Source organism: Neophocaena asiaeorientalis, unplaced genomic scaffold (genome assembly GCF_003031525.2).
Source record: "Neophocaena asiaeorientalis asiaeorientalis breed wild unplaced genomic scaffold, Neophocaena_asiaeorientalis_V1.1 scaffold79, whole genome shotgun sequence".
In the NCBI taxonomy this organism is placed as follows: Eukaryota; Metazoa; Chordata; class Mammalia; order Artiodactyla; family Phocoenidae; genus Neophocaena; species Neophocaena asiaeorientalis.
The window spans coordinates 5,995,194-6,016,391 of record NW_020175402.1 but is presented as its reverse complement, the minus strand read 5'-3'; the positions used below and the strand labels follow the sequence as shown (position 1 = coordinate 6,016,391).

Here is a 21,198-nt window from a genome sequence, read left to right as displayed (position 1 = left end):
GAATGGCCTGATGAAGGCACAGCTTAAGCACCAACTCAATGACGTATTTTATGACAAAACAGTACCATCTTCCAGGGTGTAATATATACACCAAATCAAAGACCTTTATATGCTAGTGGTCTTCAAAACAGGAGAAATACATGGATGTGAGAAATGGGGTGGGGGTGGGGTGGGTAGAAATAGCATACTCTGTTTATTATCAATCCCAAAGACCCACCTGGGGAATTTTTGTTTCCTATCTCTGCAACTCTGGGTTCTGCAGAGTTAAAGATCTTGGTCACCAAAAAAGGAACACTTCCACAGGAGACAAGAGTCCCAAGAGGCTATAAGCTACAGCTGTCACCTGGGCATTGTGGAGTCCTTGTAACCAGGGATCATCAGGCAAGAAGAGGAACTATCATCCTGGTAGGGGTAACTAATCCTCATTATCAGAAAGAGGGTTGCTATTCCACACCACAATGATAATATATTTAAAATTCAGATGATCCACTTTGGTGCCTACTGGTATTCTCTTTCCCAATTCTGACAGTACAGTAAACAGACAAGTTGGAAACTCTAACCTGAGAAAAGCATGGTAACCAGTAGTTCAGATCCCTCAGGAATGAGGGTTTGGGTCATACCACTAAGTAAAGCCATTGAGACTGGCAGAGATGGTAGCTGAGGGCAAGGGGAATCTGAAATGGAGAGTGGAAAGAGGTAACAATTATTAGTTGTAACCCTGAGACCAACAGTTGCAGCAGCAGGAGACAAAGTACTAATCTTCCTCTTCTAAGTATTCCCCAGGAAGAGAGGCCCTCCAGCTACTCTCTCAACATATATAAAGAAGTAGATGAGACGAATGAAAATGATGCAAAATACCAAAACTTACGGGATGCAGCTAAAGCAGTGTTTAGAGGGAAATTTACAGCTGTAAATACTACATTAAAAAAGAAGAAAGATCTGAAATCAACAACACAATAGCTTACTGTAAGATAATAGAAGAAAAACAAAATAAATCAAAAGGAAGGAAATAATAAGGATTAGAGTGGAAATTAATGAAATAGAAAACACAAAAGTTAACTCAAAATAGGACTTCCCTGGTGGTCCAGTGGTTAAGACTCCACACTTCCATTGCAGGGGGCATGGGTTTGATCCCTGGTCAGGGAACTAAGATCCCACATGCTGCACGGTGTGGCCAAAAAATAAAGTAAATAAAATTTAATTTAATTTAAAAGGTACTTTGAAAAAACTAACTCAAAATAGATAAAAGACCTAAATGTAGGAGCTAAAACTAGAAAGCTCTTAAAAGAAAACATAGGCATAAATTTATGACCTTGGATTAGGCAATGGTTTCTTAGTTATGACACCAAGAGAAAAAAATAGATAAACTTGACATTATCCAAATTAAAAACAGAAAATAACAAGTGTTAGGAGGATGTGGAGAAATTAGAACACTTGTGCATTAGTGGTGGGAATATAAAATGATGCAGCTGCTGGGAAAACAGAATGGTACTTCCTCAAAAAATTTTTAAATTAAAAACAATTACCACATGATTCATCAAGTCTACCCCTGGGTATATACCCCAAAGAATTGAAAGCAGGAAATCGAACAGATATTTGTACACCTATGTTCACAGCAGCATTATTGACAATAGCCAAAAGGTGGAAACAATCCAAATATTCATCAGTGGGTGAATAGGTAAATAAAATGTGGTATGTATTATTCAGCCTTAATAAGGAATGAAATTCCGACATATACTACAACATGGATGATTATGCTAACTGAAATAAGCCAGACACAAAAGGATAAATATTGTATGACTGCACTTCCATGAAGTACCCAGACTAGCCAAATTCATACAGGCAGAGAGTTGGATGGCGGTTGCCAGGGGTAGGGGGAGGAGTTGTTTAATGGGTAGAGTTTCAGTTTGGGAAGATGAAAAAGTTCTGTAAATGGATGGTAGTAACAGCTGCACAACAACGTGAATGTATTTAATGGCACTGAACTGTACCCTTAAAAAATGTTAAACTGGTAAACTTTATATTATGTATATTTTACTATAATTAAAAAAAAAAAAAGAAAATGCCTGAATCTTGGTAAGTACAGTGAGTTTTATGGCATTTTAACTTGCCTGATTCCCATCTCCCTCTCCTCCCCTAGCTTTCTGGCAGCCTTGAAAACCAAGAGCCTCACAACATTAGTTATTAAAACCAGCAGCCTAGCAACCACTGGAGGGGGCAGAACAAATTTGGAGCTCCCCAAAAACCCCATCCCCAGAGAACTGTTACTATCTGATCTGATTAGCACCAAGAAGTTCCATTCTCAGAGTTACTTTATTTGAGCTGACTCAGAGCTTGTTGTGTGTGAACAACCTTATCCTTAGCACATTTTTCAAAAATAATCAGTGGCAACTGTTTAACATCCCAACTGCCTAAGGCAGTGATGATACCAGTTAGTGCTAACAGGACACTGACCAAAAAATTTGAATGTTCAGGAATGAGACGTCTATAAGAGGCTTTGAAAAGCTGACATATTCTTGGATACCTAGAAGGACACATGCATTTATGGGCTGAGGGAAAGGCTTAAGAAGGCCCTAATCTCTCACCTCTGGGTGACCTTGAGGTTCTGTGCAAGCAGAAAGTGATGGCTAAGGCAAAGTTGTAAATTGCCTGCAGGAACATTGATGGCATACTGCAATATACACAGAGTACCCTCGGCAAAGGCTAGAAAACGTATTGGTTCAAGGCATTTAAGGAAATTTCTGTCTAATCATTAGCTACCCACTAAGTCAACCAAGCAGACACTTCAATGTCTGCACAAAACAAAGAATACAGGCTCTACAGATTTAGTCCAGGGAAGTCACTCAACAAACAGCAATGAGAAACCCACAGGAAGGAGGGGAATCTGATTTGCAGACTTGCCACATTATTTTATTTTATTTTAATTTTTAAAAAGATTTATTTATCATTTTATTTATTTTAATCTATTTATTTTTGGCTGTGTTGGGTCTTAGTTGCGGCACATGGGATCTTTCGTTGTGGCGCGCAGGCTTCTCTCTAGCTGTGGCGTGTATGTTCCAGAGCGTGTGGGTTCTGTAGTTTGCAGCACACAGGCTCTCTAGTTGAGGCGTGTGAGCTCGGTAGCCGTGGTGCGCAGGCTCAGTTGCCCCACAGCATGTGGGATCTTAGTTCCCTGACCAGAGATCAAACCTGCGTCCCCTTCAATGTAAGGCAGATTCCTCACCACTGGACCACCAGGGAAGTCCTGCCACATTATTATTATTATTTTTCTTTTTGCGGTACGCGGGCCTCTCACTGCTGTGGCCTCTCCTGTTGCGGAGCAACAGGCTCCGGACGTGCAGGCCCAGCGGCCATGGCTCAGGGGCCCAGCCGCTCCGTGGCATGTGGGATCTTCCCAGACCAGGGCACGAACCCGTGTCCCCTGCATTGGCAGGTGGACTCCCAACCACTGCGCCACCAAGGAAGCCCCCGCCACATTATTTTAAATGCTCACTTTTCAATACAAAAATGAGACACATCAACAGGAAAGTATGGTGCATATATAGGAGGAAGAAAGCAATCAATAAAACTGTATCTGAGGAAGCCTAGATGTTGGACTTAATAGACAAAGACTTTTTTAAAAATTAATTAATTTATTATTTTTTTTGGCTGCATTGGGGTCTTCGTTGCTGTGCGTGGGCTTTCTCTAGTTGCGGCGAGTGGGGGCTACTCTTTGTTGTGGTGTGTGGGCTTCTCATTGCGGTGGCTTCTCTTGTTGCGGAGCACGGGCTCTAGGAGCGCAGGCTTCAGTAGTTGTGGCATGCGGGCTCAGTAGTTGTGGCACACGGGCTTAGTTGCTCCACAGCACGTGGGATCTTCCCAGACCAGGGCTTGACCCCATGTCCCCTGCATTGGCAGGCGGATTCTTAACCACTGCACCACCAGGGAAGCCCTAGACAAAGACTTTAAATAACGTATTATAAATATTACAAAGAAGGGAATTCCCTGGCGGTCCAGTGGTTAGGACTCTGCGCTTTCACTGCAGAGGGCCCAGGTTTGATCCCTGGTCTGGGAACTAAGAACACACAAGCAAAAATTCAAAGAACTAAAGGGAACCATGCCTAAAGAATTAAAGTATGAGGGACTTCCCTGGTGGCGCAGTGGTTAAGTATCTGCCTGCCAATGCAGGGGACACAGGTTCGAGCCCTAGTCCGGGAAGATCCCACATGCTGTGGTGGAGCAACTAAGCCCATGGACCACAACTACTGAGCCTGCACTCTAGAGCCCATGAGCCACAACTACTGAAGCCCATGCGCCTAGAGCCCGTGCTCTGCAACAAGAGAAGCCACTGCAATGAGAAGCCTGCGCACCACAACAAAGAGTAGCCCCTGCTCGCCGCAACTAGAGAAAGCCCACGTGCAGCAACACTCAATGCAGCCAAAAATAAATTAAAATAAATTTTTTAAAAAAGAATTAAAGTATGAGAATGATGCCTCATTAAATAGAGAATCTCAACAGAGACAGACATTATATTTAAAAAAGAAAGAAATAGATTTTTCTAGATAGGCTCAACAGCAGATTTGAGCAGGCAGAAGAATCAGCAAACTTTAAGATAGGTTAATTGAGATTATCCAATATGAGGAACAGAAAGAAAAAAGCATGAAGAAAAATGAACAGAGCCTCAGAGAACAAATTATCAAGTATACAAACCACCAAGCATACAAACAAGCAAATGGGAGGATGAAGAAATAATGGCCAATAAGTGCCCAAATATGATGAGAAACACATCCAAGAAGCTAAATAAAGTCTATGTAGGATAAACACAAAGTGATCCATACTTATGTTCAAGTGCTGAAAGAGAAAGACTGTCAACTAAGAATTCTATATCCAGCAAAACTATGCTTCTAAAACAAAGGAGAAATTATGACATTCCCAGATAAACAAAAACATAAAGCATTCATTACTAGCAGACATGCCTACAAGAAATACTAAAGGGAGACTTTTATGCTGACATAAAGAGAAACCAGACAGTAACTAGAATCCACAGGAAGAAACAGAGTACCAGTAAGGTAACTACATAGATAAATATAAAAATAAAGAAGACAGTATAGGGACTTCCCTGGTGGTCCAGCAGTTAAAACTCTGTGCTTCCACTTTAGGGGGCAGAGGTTCAATCCCTGGTCAGGGAACTAAGATCCCACATGACAGCTGGCACACCCCTCCCAAAAGAAGAAGACAGTATAAATGTATTTTTTATTTCTTCTCCTATCTAATTTAAAAAACAATGCATAAAGCAATAACTATAAAACCATGTTAATGGGCTTTTAATATATAAATATATAATTTATATGAGAATAAAGCACCAAGAAGGGGAAAAGGAGTCAAGCTACACTGGAGAAATTTTTTTGTACACTACTGAAATTAAGTTGGTATTAATCTAAACTAGATTGTTTTAAGGTAAAATGTGAATTGTAATCCCCAGAGCAACCACTAAAACTAGCTGGGAAGTCAAATTAGTAGAGTGTTAACCTTCTAAGAACAAGTACAAAAGAAATTAGAAAATTGTCACTAATATGGGCAACAGTCATTAGAAACCTCAATACAGTGTGTTCATTTGTGTAAACAAAGCTCCATCCAACCTCTCATGCCAACAGATCTGAGGTTAGCACGTTTTTTTCATATGTACTTGGCACTGGATAAATATCTGGTAAACAAGTGAAAAAATTGAAAAAATTGAAAATCTGAAATGGTTAATGAAAGTAACAGGATTTACAGGCAGATTGAGAAGGGAGAATCAGTAGTACCCCAACTGTTAATCACATTATCACTAGATAATAGGGATGATGATCCTGGGTTAGCTGATGTAAAGTTTCAATTAAAACACCCCTGGGGGGTCGTCCCTGGTGGTCTAGTGGTAAAGAATGCGCCTTCCAATGCAGGGAACACTGGTTTGATCCCTGGTGGGGGAACAAAGATTCCACATGCCGCAGGGCAACTAAGCCCACGTGTGCCACAACCACTGAGCTCACGTACCTCAACGAGAGAGTCCATGTGCCGCAAACTACAGAGCCCATGCGCTCTGGAGCCTGCACGCCACACCTACAGAGCCCACATGCCATGGAGCCTGATGCCACAACTAGAGTGAGAAAACCCGTACGCCACAACTAGAGAGAAACACGTGCACCACAACTAGAGAGAAGCCCGCATGCCACAACAAAAGATATCCCACATGCTGCAACTAAGACCCAACACAGCCAAGAACATAAATAAAAAACAAACAAACAAAAAACACCCCTGGGACTTCCCTGGTGGCCCAGTGGGTAAGACTCCATGCTCCCAATGCAGGGGGCCCAGGTTCGATCCCTGGTTGGGGAACTAGATCCTGCATGCATGCCACAACTAAGGAGTCCGCATGCCGCAACTAAGACCTGGCAAAGATAAAATAAAACAAACAAACACACCCCTGTCCTCAGAGGATCACAAACAGAAGGGTATCTTGCTGAAGAATCCTGTGTAGTCTTTGCAGAAAATGAGACTACTTTGTGTCTCCATCTAAATGAATGCATGTGCAAGACAGAAATATTCCCATGGCTTCTCTAACCGTCTACGTGCAGAAGATGCCCAAACCTATATATATGCTCAGTCCAGATCCCTCTCAAAAGCTCAGGATAAAATCCAAAGTACTTTCTTTTTTTTTAATTTTTAAATTTATTTTTTCTTTTTTGACCACACTGGGTCTTCGTTGCAATGTGCAGGCTCTTCGTTGCAGGCTTTTCTTTAGTTGTGGCACACAGGCTCAGTAGTTGTAGTGTGCAGGCTCTAGAGCATGCGGGCTCAGTAGTTGCGGTTCATGGCTTCTCTCTAGTTGCGGCACGCAGGTTTAGTTGCCCTGCGGCATGCGGGATCTTAGTTCCCCGACGAGGGATCGAACCCACGTCCCCTGCATTGGAAGGTGGATTCTTAACCACTGGACCACCAGGGAAGTCCCAAAGTACTTTCAACAGATGACCATGCTCACATACCCCCATCATGCTCAACTACGCTCTCCCTCCCTTGCTAAAACGTCAGGCAGGTGAGCCTCCTTGCTGTTCCTTGAATCTGCCAGGCATGCTCAAGGCCTTTACACTTGCTATTCACTCTGGAATGCTCATTCCCCAGATATTCATTCCTCAATTCCTTTAGTTCTTTGCTCAAGTGTTGCCTTCTTAGTGAAGCCTTCCTTTAACATCCTACTTTAAAAAAAATTTTTTTATTTATTTATTTGGCTGCTTCAGGTCTTAGTTGCGGCATGCAGGATCTTCCTTGCAGCATGTGGGATCTTTCGTTGTGGTGCGTGGGCTTCTCTCTAGTTGTGGTGTGTGGGCTCCAGAGCGCGCGGCTCGGTAGTTGCAGTGCGCAGGTTCTCTAGTTGGGGCACGCGGCCTCAGTAGTTGGGGCACATGGGCTTAGTTGCCCTGCGGCATGTGGGATCTTAGTTCCCTGACCAGGGATCGAACCCGCGTCCCCTGCACTGGAAGGCGGATTCTTAACCACTGGACCACCAGGGAAGTCCCTATCATCCTACTTTAAATCGCAATCACCAGTATCACCCCATTCTACCCCTGCTTTATCTCTTTTCCCAGCTTTATATTTCAGAGAGCACTTATCTTCTACATATTGTATAAATTTACTTTTTAAATTGTGTTTATCATCTCCTCTCACTAAAATACAAGCTCTTTCAGGAAAAGTATTTTGCCTATTTTTGTTCACTGCTATATCTCTATAACACCTAGAATAGTACCTGGAAAATAGTAAGTGCTCAATAACAAATATATTTTGAATGAATGAGCTCCAAATAAATATATATATATATACACACACACACACACACACACACACACACACACACACACACACATACCTCACTAAACATCTCCACTTAGATATCCATAAACCTCCATTCAACATGCACAAAACAATTCATTATCTACCTCCCACTCATCCTTACTCCTTCCCCTCCCTGCAATTTCCTACCTTACCACCACCCACCTAGTTGCCCAAACCAGAAATCTCATCCTCCACATCATATGAGATATTTCCAAAACATATTTCATATCCATCTCTTCATCTCCACTGCCTGAAGACACAATAGAATCCAAAATAGTCTCACTGCCTCTGGACTTATTCCTCTTTAATCTAGGTACCACAGCTCCAGTAATTAATTGTTAAAGTGTTCCCTAAACTGGGGTCTATGCAACTCTTAGAGTCCTTGTTTTCTTCCTACTTCAACTGAGGTAGTCTCTTGCAGGAACCTCCTCTTCTTCCTGACCTCTAAACATTGCAGAGCTCCAGATTTGGCCCCTGAATCTCATCTCTTTACTATTTTCACTCTCTCCTTCCCTAGAACATCACTGGCATTTTGGCTGAGACAATTCTTTATTGAGTAATGTCCCATACATTGCAGGACATTTAGCAATCGTCACTTAGTATTCTTTACCCCAGCACATTAAGTGCCCATTGCCTCCTCAGTTACTATGACACCCAAAACCATCCCCCTAAATATCTAAATCCTCCTAGAGATGTAGTAACACCCCAAATATGAACCCTGACTAGTCATTTTATCCACTTCTATAGCTTTAAATAATATATATATATTGATGACTCCCAAATTCCTATTTCCAGATTGAATCTCTTCCTTGAACTTCAGACTGGTATATTCACAGTCTACACAATACTTTTACTTAGAAATCTAGTAAGTCTCTCAAACATGTTATACTTTAAAAACCAAACTCTTTGATTCCCGATTCCGGTTCCTCACCTGCCTTCGATAACTGGGGCAATAAGATATTATCACAAACAATTATGTACCACAAATGGACAACATAGAAGAAATGGACAAATCCCTAGAAATGTACAAGCTCTCAAGACAGATTATCAGAAAGAAATAGAAAATATAAACAGACCAGTTACTAGTAATGCAACTGAGTCAGTGATTTTAAAAAATTCCCAACAAACAAAAAGTCCAGGACCAGAAGGCTTCACAGGTAAACTCTACCAAATGTTTAGAGAAGAGTTAATACCTACCCTTCTCAAACTATTCCAAACAATTGCTGAGGAAGAAATGCTTCCAAATTCATTCTATGAGGACAGCAACATCCTGATACCAAAACCAGACAAAGATATCACAAAAAAAGAAAATTACAGGCCAATATCACTGAACATAGATGCAAAAATTCTCAAAAATATTAGCAAACCAAATTCAACAATACATTAAAAGGATCATATACCATGATCAAGTGGAATTTATCCCAGAATGCAGGATGGTTCAGTGTCTGCAAATCAATCAATGTGATGCATCACATTAACAAACTGAAGAATAAAAATCATCTCAATAGAAGCAGAAAAAGTTTTTGACAAAATTCAACATCTGCTTATGATAAAAACTCTCCACAAAGTGGATGTAGAAGGAACGTACCTCAACATAATAAAGGCCAGTTTTGACAAGCCCACAGCTAACATCATACTTAACAGTGAAAAGCTGAAAGCATTTCCTCTAAGATCAGGAACAAGACAAGGATGCTCACTCTCACCGCTTTTATTCAACATAGACTGGAAGTCCAAGCCACAGCAATCAGACAAGAAATAGAAATAAAAGGAATCCAAATTGGAAAGGAAGAAGTAAAACTGTCCCTGTTTGCAGATGACATCATATTATACATAGAAAGTCCTAAAGACACCAACAAAAAACTACCAGAACTCACCAGCAAATTCAGTAAAGTTGCAGGATACAAAATATACAGAAATCTGTTGCATTTCTTTACACTAGCAATGAAATATCAGAAAGAGAAATTAAGAAAGCAATCCCATTTACAGTAGTGACAAAAAGAGTAAAGTCCTAGGAATAAATCTAACTAAGGAGGTAAAAGACCTATACTTGAAATACTATAAGACCCTGATGAAAAACTGAAGACAACAAAAACACATGGAAAGATACACCATGCTCATGGATTAGAAGAATTAATACTGTTAAAATGACCATACTACTCAAGGCAATCTACAGATTCAGTGCAATCCCTACCAAAATACCCATGGCATTTTTCACAGAACTGGAACAAATAATTCTAAAATTTGTATGGAAACAAAAGACCCCGAATAGCCAAAATTGTCTTGAGAAAGAAGAACAAAGCCACTGTTGTGGCCTCTCCCGTTGCGGAGCACAGGCTCCGGACGCGCAGGCTCAGCGGCCATGGCTCACGGGCCCAGCCGCTCCGTGGCATGTGGGATCTTCCCGGACCAGGGCACGAACCCGTGTCCCCTGCATCGGCAGGCGGACTCTCAACCACTGTGCCACAAGGGAAGCCCAGTAATATGTTTTTTATCAAACTAAAAAGCTGTTGCACAGCAAAGGAAACTATCAACAAAACGAAAATGCTGCCTACTGAGAGAAGATATTTGCAAACAAAATATTCTGTAAGAGATTAATATCCAAAATATACAAAGAACTCATACAACTCAACATCAAAAAAAAACTCGATTAAAAAATGGGCAGAGAAAAAAAAAAATGGGCAGAGGATCTCAATAGATATTTCTCCAAAGAAGACATATAGATGGCCAACAAGTACATGAAAAGATGTTCAACATCACTAATCATCAGGGAAATGCAAATCAAAATCACAATGAGACAGCACTTCACACCTGTCAGGATGTCTATTAACAAAAAGACAACAAATAACAAGTGTTGGCAAGGATATGGAGAAAAGGGAACCCTCATGCACTACTGGTGGGAATGTAAGTTGGTGCAGCCACTATGGAAAACAGTATGGAGATTCCTCAAAAAATTAAAAACAGAGCTACCATGTGATCCAGCAATTCCTACTCTTGGTTATTTATCCAAAGAAAACAAAAACACTAATTAGAAAAGATATATACACCCCTATGTTCGTTGCAGCATTATTTACAACAGCCAAGATATGGAAGCAACCTAAGTGCCCATCAATAGATGAATGGATAAAGAAGATGTGGTACACACACACACAGACACACACACACTCACACACTGGAATATTAATCACCTATAAAAAATAATGAGGGCTTCCCTGGTGGCACAGTGGTTGAGAGTCCGCCTGCTGGTGCAGGGGACACGGGTTCATGCCCCGGTCCGGGAAGATTCCACATGCCATGGAGCGGCTGGGCCTGTGAGCCATGTCCACTGAGTCTGCGCGTCTGGAGCCTGTGCTCCACAATGGGAGAGGCTACAACAGTGAGAGGCCCGCGTACCGCAAAAAAAATAAATAAAAATAAAATCTTGCCATTTGTGACAACGTGGTTGGGACAAGAGACTTTAATGAGAAGTGAAATAAGTCAAACAGAGAAAGATAAATAATATATGAGTTCACTTATATGAGGAATCTAAAAAGCAAAATAAAGGAACAAACAGAACAAAACAGACAGAATCATAGATACAGAGAACAAACAGGTGGTTGCCAGAAGGGAGGGAGGTGTGGGGAGGAGAGAAATAGGTAAGGAAGATTAAGAGGTAAAAATTTCCAGCTATAAAACAAATGAGTTATGGGTATGAAATGTACCATTGGGGAATACAGTCAATATAATTATGTAATATCTTCATATGGTGACAGACAGTAACTAGACTTATTGTGATCATTTTGAAATGTATAGAAATATCAAATCACTATGTTGTGTAACAGAAACATACTGTTATAGGTCAATTATACTTCAAAAAATAAACAAACAAACTCACAGAAAAAGAGATCAGATTTGTGGTTACCAGAGGCTGGGGTAGTGGGTGGGGGGGGGTGTCTGGTTGTAGTCAGTCAAAAGGTACAAACTTCTAGTTGTAAGATAAATAAGTACTAGGGATGTGACATAAAACGTGATAAATATTGTTAACACTGCTCTATGTTATATATGAAAGTTGTTAAGAGTACACCCTAAGAGTTCTTATCACAAGGAAAAAGATTTTTTTCCTTTTCTTTACTTTTGTATCCACATGTGATGATGGATGTTCACTAAACTTACGGAGGTAATCATTTCATGATGTATTTAAGTCAAATCATTATACAGTATGCCTAACACTTAATACAGTGCTATATGTCAATTATATCTCAATAAAACTGGAAGAAAAAACAAAACAGATAAAACCTCATGTTCTGGACTTCCCTGGTGGTGCAGTGGTTAAGAATCCGCCTGTCTCTAAATGCCCATCAACAGCAAATGGATAAAGAAGACGTAGTACATTATATACAAAGGAATATTACTCAGCCATAAAAAGGAACGATACTGGGTCATTTGGTGAGATGTGGATGGATCTAGAGACTGTCATACAGAGTGAAGTAAGTCAGAAAGAGAAAAACAAATATCGTATATTAATGCATATATGTGGAACCTAGAAAAATGGTACAGATGAACCAGTTTGCAGGGCAGAAATTGAGACACAGATGCAGAGAACAAATGTATGGACACCAAGCGGGGAAAGCAGCGGGGTGGTGGTGGTGTTGGTGTGATGAATTGGGAGATTGGGATTGACATGTATACACTGATGTGTATAAAATGGATGACTAATAAGAACCTGCTGTATAAAAAAATAAATAAAATTAAATTAAAAAATTAAAAAAAAACAAACGTTTTTCCCACACCTCAAAATTAATTTTTCAAAAAAAAGAAAAAAGAATGGGAGAAACAGAAGTTGAGAAATTAATATTTGCTCCACCTATGGAGAAACAATTTTCTAATGATGGAAGAAATTACAAAGGAACCAGTGAAGAGCTATGGCATGAAATATTTAGATTTCTGTACAAAACAAAACAAAAATAAAAATGAATATCTCATGGACTTCCCTGGTGGCACAGTGGTTGAGAATCCGCTTGCCAATGCAGGGGACATGGGTTTGAGCCGTGGTCTGGGAAGATCCCACATGCCAAGGAGCAACTAAGCCCATGTGCCACAACTACTGAGCCTGCGCTCTAGAGCCCGTGAGCCACAACTACTGAGCCCAAGTGCCACAGCTACTGAAGCCCGTGTGCCTAGAGCCTGTGCATCGCAACAAGAGAAGCCACCACAATAAGAAGCCTGCGCACCGCAACGAAGAGTAGCTCCCGCTCGCCACAAACTAGAGCAAGCCTGTGTGCAGCAATGAAGACCCAACGCAGCCAAAAATAAATAAATTAATTAATTAAAAAAAAAACAGTCAACAAGGACCTACTGTATAGCACAGGGAACTATACTCAATATTATGTAATAACTTATAAGGTAAAAGAATCTGAAAAAGGATATATATGCTGTACATCTGACATGAGATATTTTAAATCAACTCTATTTTAATAAAAAAAAGATTTTTTAAAGAAGTAAAATAAAGGCGTTCCCTGCTGGCCTAGTGGTTAGGATTCCGGGCTTTCACTACCGTGGCCCAGGTTCAACCCCTGGTCGGGGAACTCCCACAAGCTGTGCCACAAGCTGTGCGGCGTGGCCAAAATAAATAAATGAAATGAAATGAAAAAAATAAATAAAATATTTTAAAAATCAAGTACTATGTAAATGTTCATACCTGGTGATCCAGTAATTTCATTTTTTAAATTTATTTTTTATTGATGTGTAATTGAATTACAGCGTTGTGTTAATTACTGCTGTACAGAAAAGTGACTCAGTTATACATATATATACATTCTTTTTCACATCCTTTTCCATTATGGCTTATCACAGGATATTGAATATGGCAGTAATTTCATTACAAAAAAAAGTTACATGTACAGAGACCTATGTGGAAGTATTATTCACAATAGTTAAATAAATTGAAGCCAACAATATAGGAATCCTTTGTTCAGTTGTTCTTTAATTTTTTTTTTTTTTTAATTTGGCTGCGCTGTGTGGCTTGCCAGATCTTAGTTCCTGGACCAGGAACTGAACCTGGGCCTACTGCAGTGAAAGCACCAAGTCCTGACAACTGGACCGCCAGGGAATTTCCCTTAGTTCAGTTTATTTTCATAAACAGGCACTGATTAGTGGGGAGAATAAAGAGGTAAATAAGCTACAGAGGGAAAAGTGCCCTGCAAAGACATGGACAAAGTGCTCTGGGATCACTCAAGGTAAGGATGAATCATTAACCTTTTAAGCCAGTTTTTGACACTGTATTTCCAACCTAAGTGCAAAGAAGAGAACAGGTAGCTGGGTAGATAGAATCAAGTACGTTGGTTATCTGCTAGATATCTGCAGGGTCAAGGCAGGCTAAGACAGTTCTCTATAAGAGATTTTGTTGAGTTCCATCAGAATTAGCCATGCACAAAGGAAACAAACAAATGAAGCAATGTACTTAAGTTCTGTGAGATAATCATAAAATTGTTATCTACCCTTAAATAAAATACAGTCAACAACTATTTAAAAAATATTCCTGGAAATTTGGCTAACAAGTTCACATTTGAGAGAATAAATGCAGAGAATCTTTAACAATGGAGGGTTTTTATTTTAAGTCACAGATATGATTCAAGATTTGATTTTAATGTATACCTGAAAAAACATCCAGCAACATCATATACTACATACAAATTTCTAAATTCAGTGCACTGATAGTACATACCCTGAGAGGTTTCCCTTACCACTCAGTACCCTGGAAGTGAAGGATGCACTTTAAACCAGTTCTCACTCCCTTGTACAGCACTGATCACAGTACTAATCCCTTTTTCTTTGCCAGGTATAATCATATCTTTTCTCATATTTACTAAACACTATACGGTTTACAAAGACTCTCATATACATTATCCCATCTGACACTTTTGAAGAAATAGTTACTAACTCTGTTTTATAAATGAGGAAACAAAGTTCAAGAAGGTCAGCTGACTTGGATAGTCACAGCTAAGAAGTGACGGAGCTGGAACTAGAACGCAGGTTTTCAGACTCCAAAGGTAGTAAATACATTGTATTGAGTAACTATGTCAGAACTTTCAGATTGTCAAAACAAACACCTGGTGCTTTTAACACAATAGAGAAGTTCAACTGAAAACCAAGCTTGAATCTGAAAGCTGTATGGTTTCAATCATCTCTTCCCTAAAAATCAGTCACTAAACACACTTCCTCTCCTAAACTCCTCGGAATACCATAAAAATCCTAGAATTTGAGAAATCAACTAAACCAGACCCTTTTGGAGATGAGAAAACTGAAGCATAAGACTTGTGACTTGCTCTGAGCCTCCCATTACAACATAGTTTGTCTTTTTCTAAGGCCCACATCAACAGTACTGTATTCAAGAAATGTCTGAGAATGGAGGAGACAGAATGGATGGCCGACTGGCTAATTTGTCTGACCTTGGTGGGGCCCTAACTGAGGTTCAGCAGCCCTTTTGCTCATCTCTGGTGGGCTCCCTTATATTTTCCATGACTGCTATTCCAAACTTTTAACACTCTCTGAAGTCCTCTAGCCCACTCTATTCTTTGATCATTCTGCAGATAACTTAACTCATTCATTCAGAAAGAAAGATTTTAAACAAAGAAGTCATCAGGCATTAACAGACCCTACAAGGCAGAAATTATTATTCTAAACTTTGAAGTCAAAATATATCTGGGTTCCAGATCTCTTCAATTACTTAAAGGTGCCTTTGGGAAATTTAATCTCTCTGAGCCATACCTCCTTCAGCTGTGAAATGGGAATGCCCACCCAATCTACAGAATTTTTGTAAAATTAAATGAAACAGCACATAGAAAAGTACCTAGGTCAGTGTCTGGGTACAAAATAGGCTGTTGGTAACTTACTCCAATTTCAATGTCCACCTCCGTCACTTCAAATATATCTTCTCCCATCCTTTCTTCATGTTTCATTTTCAAGGCTCACCTCTCTATGAGCTTTGATTTTATTTCCTCCCAATGTTTCTCTATTATCTTCCTTTTCTTTTGCGCACATCTTCAATATCTAGCTCTCCGCTGGCTCCTTTTCCTTTACCTTCAAACATGTCAATCAATAGATGCAGAGAAAGCTTTTGACAAAATTCAACACCCATTTATGATAAAAACCCTCCAGAAAGTAGTGGAGCACATGTATATGTATAGCTGATTCACTTTGTTATAAATCAGAAACTAACACACCATTGTAAAGCAATTATACCCCAATAAAGATGTTAAAAAATAATAATAATAAATAAAAAAAAAAAACATGTCAAATCTCTCCCATTTTTTAAAATCAAAACAAAATCAGAAAAAGGCCCTCAATCCTGCCTCCTTTTTAGCACTTACTCTAAATATGCTCCTAAACCCTCTAAGATAGCAAGCAATTACCTCAAAACAGATCAGCTTATGTCAATTTCCTGCTTAAAAACTTTTGATGGTTTAGCAATTCCTTAATCATAAAGCCTGAAGTCTTCTTTTGGCTGTGCCACCACACAGCTTGCGGGATCTTAGTTCCCCGACAAGGGACTGAACCCAGGCCACAGCAGTGAAAGTGCTGACTGCTAACCACTGGACTGCCAGGGAATTCCCATAGCCTGAAGTCTTTAACAAGCATTCTGAATCCTTCTCAGCACCCAGCCATCGATCTTTCCTTTCACCGGCCATTGCACTTTTCAACTTCTCAGCCCCACTGGTCCAGAGATCCCTAAGTATTCCATAACTTTCTAGAATGATATGTATATGTTTCCTTTCTTAAAAAATATTTAATTATGTATTTATTTATTTGGCTGCACCGGTCTTAGTTGTGAGATCTTTTAGTTGCGGCATGTGGGATCTTTAGTTGTGCCATGTAGGCTTTTAGTTGCGGCATGTAGGCTTTTAGTTGCGGCATGCAGGATCTAGTTCCCTGACCAGGGATTGAACCCAGGCCCCATGCATTGGGAGTGCGGAGTCTTAACCACTGGACCACCAGGGAAGTCCCAGCATATGTCTCCTTATACGCAGTTTTCTGGGGTGAAAATCTATTGCTATTCTCAAATTTTCTAGAGGGGGTACCTGAACCAAAAAATGTAAAAACCCACTGCAATATCCTCTAGCCACACCAGACACACACCTTATACTTCAGCATCTCCATTCCTATGCTCAAATTGCCCCCTCTGGCTGGAATAACCTTAATAGTAACTGTTCTTATTAATCCCTCAAGAACAAGCTCCAAAATCACTTCCTCTGTAATGCCTTCCTTCACTGTCTACCAAAACAGAATCATTCAGTCCCTTACCTATAGTATAACACATCCCTATTTAATACTCACCAGACTACTAGATGTTGTAATGTTGTAAGCTTTAAGGCGGGAGCTATATACCTTCACATCTTTGTACCGCCAGAACATAACCCAGGTCCTAGCACATGATGGGCAAAACAAAAAAATCTGCTGAACAATTTTGGCACTCAACTGCTCCTGCCCACTTCTGTTACTCATTCACTCATTCACCAAACATTTATAAAGTTCCAATGAAATACCTGGAACTGTGTGCCAAGCAGTAAGGATGTAGACTAGGGCATGGTCCCTGACATTAAGGTAGTTAACTGTGACAATATAGAATAATAATGGTCTCATTTGATAAGTGCTATTTAAAAAGGTCTACGTGAAGGGCTATGATAGCCCATGTGAAGATGTGACTAACACTCACAGAAGGTTTAACAATGGGACATCAGACTCTCTCAGAACAGAGAATGCAACTACTCTGTCTTTCTTTTTTTTTTAATTAATTATTTGTTTGTTTTTTTATTTTTGGCTGTGTTAGGTCTTCGTTGCTGTGCACGGGCTTTCTCTAGTAGTGGCGAGCAGGGGCCACTCTTCGCTGCAGTGCGCAGACCCTTCATTGTTGTGGCTTCTCTTGTTGCAGAGCACGGGCTCTAGGCCTGCGGGCTTCAGTAACTGTGGCACGCAGGCTCAGTAGTTGTGGCTCGCGGGTTCTAGAGCGCAGGCTCAGTAGTTGTTGTGCACGGGCCTAGTTGCTCCACAGCATGTGGGATCTTCCAGGGCCAGGGCTCAAACCCGTGTCCCCTGCATTGGCAGGCGGATTCTTAACCACTGCGCCACCAGGGAAGCCTTATCTTTCTTTATAAACAACCTTTCCCCAATGTTCCTTTTCCTTTTCTAATAGCAGTAACAATAACTTACCACAGGAATGTGAAGGGTACAGTGCAACCAAATTTTTATCCTACTCGATTCTGGAAACAATTCCACAAGCTAGGTAGAGCAGGAATCATTACACCCATGTTAAAGATGAGAAAACTCAAGTTCAAAGAGCTTACTGATCAAAATTGCACAGTAAATAAGAGGGGATTTATTTAGTACTTATTTACAGTCTTACTCCTCCCTTTCAAACCCAATCAGTTTGTAAGCCCCAGAGAAAAAAGACTTGTTCTCACTGCTTTGTCCTCAGGGTCTACAAAGGTGCTTAAAACACAACAGGTGGGGTTTGCCTGGTGGCTCAGTGGTTAAGAATCCGCCTGCCAATGCAGGGGACACAGGTCCGAGCCCTGGTCCGGCAAGATCCCACATGCCGCGGAGCAACTAAGCCTGTGCGCGCCACTACTGAGCCTGCGGTCTAGGGCCCGCGAGCTACAGCTACTGAAGCCTGCGTGCCTAGAGCCTGTGCTCTGCAACAAGAGAAGCCACTGCAACGAGTATAGCTTGTGCATGACAAGGAAGAGTAGCCCCCGCTCAACACAACTAGAGAAAGCCCCGACGCAGCCATAGACAAATAAATAACTTCCCTTCTTAAAAAAAAAAAAACACAACTGGCTTTCAATAAATATTTGACTGAATTGATTTGAAAATACAGCAGACCAACAGCAAAAAACACAAAGGAAAAAAGCTCCTTCCCATTATGATGGCATAATAAAAGATTTAAAACAGGCTTCTACTAGTTAGAAAGGCTATACTAACTGTATTGACTCAATTCCACTGGCATGTAATGCATTTTACCTAAGAAGAATTTAAGTAAGGGAGGTGAAGTAGGTTTTTATTTCTGATGTCACATTCATGGCATGTACTGACATAAACCCAGGCTTAAACTGCAAGTTTGAAACTGATCAAAAGTTTTTATTAAAAGCAAAAACTAAGAAAGCATTTTCTTGAGTTTTGACTCCCTGGCTAGAAAAATGTCTGAATATCAGTTCCTTCTGTTATTTTCAGCAGCTGACGCTGCTGTATATACGTTCTCCAATATATTTCTTATTATACCTTTAAGCAAAGATTAAACCCTTTTAGTAAATAAAACTTTCAATAACCATTAGTCAAAACCACAGCCCAATAACTCACCACCCTTCCCCACCTCCAGGGCTCCATAAAGTTGCCATTCTGCCTGGGCACAAGGTAACACAGCATACCATAAGACAAGGTGACGGAACCAATGTTCAGTATGGCAATTGTCTGTGGTCCTAGAAAGTCCAGTTCCTTATAAATCAGGAGCTCTGACTGAAAATATTTCCATATTTTTCTCCAATATTTAAATTTCAGTGAATCACAAGCTGTTGATAGTGTTATGATAAATAACTGCAATAGGCGTGAGGTAACGGATAGAGCCCTGGATTTGGAATACGGTTTACTCTACTATTTCCTATCCAGGTTAACTGTGTGACCCCCGGCAAGTCAGTTAACATTTCAGAGGCTGTCAATTTAACATTTTACAGCTGTAAAATGAGAGAACCACCACCTCACAGAACTGCAGTGAAAATTCAATTATATAACATATATGAACAGTTTTCAAAAATAGCACTGTGGGAATTCCCTGGTGGTCCAGTGGTTAGGACCCCATACTTCCACTGCAGGGGGCACGGGTTCAATTCCTGATCGGGGAACTAAGATCCCTCAAGCTGGGGAGGGAGACCACAAAAAGCACCGATAGCACTATCATCCCTACACAATATTACTAACACAATCAGAGATTCTCAGAGTAAATCACTTGCATTAAGAGATATCAAACAAAGTAATAAAGTACAAAGGGTTTTATTTGCCTACGTGACTAGGGTGGGAATTTTACCTATATAACTTCAATAACCTTCCCTGATTCATGTAAAGGGATCCTGGTTGTCCTCATTTCAGAGACTTGAAAGACTAACGTATTTTTCAAGAGGAGTATCTGCAATGGCTTTTATTTTAAAAGCTTTACCTTAAGCTGAACCTAGTCTTCCAACGGGACATACAAAAAGATACCACTAACAAAATGTGATCAAACCCACAAAATTCACCAGTTGCAGTAAGGATCTACTACCTCTCCTCCCTCAAACTGGCTTGATTTCGATTACTTCTGTAGCTTTCTAGAAGCCACTAGGTTTCTGGTTTCTTTATAAAGCAGATCCTTCTATTAATGGACATTTGGTTTCAACTCTGCGTTTTCAGCAGAAGTGAAAATGGATTTGAGGGGAATACAGGGCGTGGAACTGGGCGGCTGGATGAAGTACTGTGGTCTTTTTCTGCGTGCAATGGATGAAGAGGCTGCTCGCTGCCCTATAAATCACTTTCTCTCCTCCGAGATTCTAGCGGTGTGTGAATTACCATTCTGACCATCCGCACCGGTTCTGATTCCTCGATCACAGCAGCGACCCATACAGACTTCGAAGCAAATTCGATCCCTTCCCGGTTTCCTGGGGAGGGGGGCTCACTTCTTTCCCATAGGCCCATCCCCCCTCCAGAAAAATGCCTGGAGATTAGTGCCCTGAAGCCAACCGGGACTGACGTTTAAGAGTTGGACAATAACCTCGAGGTTTCGATAGAAATCCCGTCCGCCTCGCCTTGGCTCCGAAACCTCCGATCTGCCCAGCTGGGATGCAGAGGTATGAGGGAAGACAGGTTTGAAAAGTGGACTTTGACCCGATCTAGTTATCGTAACCGGATCCCCTGTCAGGGACCGGCTCCTGTCAGGGACTGGCCCGGCGGGCTCCCCCGAGGAGGCGACTTCACGCCCGGGCACAAAGGGGCGCAAAGCAGCAGAGACAAAAGGGCCCAGCCAAGTCGCGGTGGGCGGAGAGGGCGAGCCCGAGCGAGGCGCGCCGCAGGCGGAGAAGCCTAGGCGGACGGTTGTGGGAGGGCCGAGGAGGAGGCGGCGGCCACCGCCCGCCCCGCCCTGGCTCGAAGCGACCACGGCCCGGCCGTTACCCCGGCCCGGCCGTTACCCCGGCCCGCACCGCCACCCTCTCGCGGAGCTGAAAGCGTGGCCCGAGCCTACCAGGCGCCCGCAGCCCGACTCCGTGCACTTTCCGCTCACTTTCACTTGCTTGCCGAACTCACCCGGGGCGTCGCCGCCGCCTCCTCAGCCTCCACAGTGGTTTCCCCTGGAATTCCTAC

General features: G+C 41.3%; 1 protein-coding gene across 7 annotated transcripts in view; it reads right to left on the bottom strand.

Annotated features, from left to right (window-relative positions):
- The window catches only part of PHACTR4 (phosphatase and actin regulator 4), a 102,511-nt gene extending 81,313 nt beyond the window's left edge, over positions 1-21,198 (bottom strand). For 2 of the 7 annotated variants that reach the window (XM_024766823.1, XM_024766825.1), the window contains exon 1: positions 21,142-21,198. The gene's annotated coding sequence lies outside the window, so the exon portion shown is untranslated. Of the gene's footprint in view, positions 1-21,079 lie in introns of all 7 variants that reach the window. The other 5 variants (XM_024766824.1, XM_024766826.1, XM_024766831.1 and 2 more) reach the window with 4 other exon arrangements.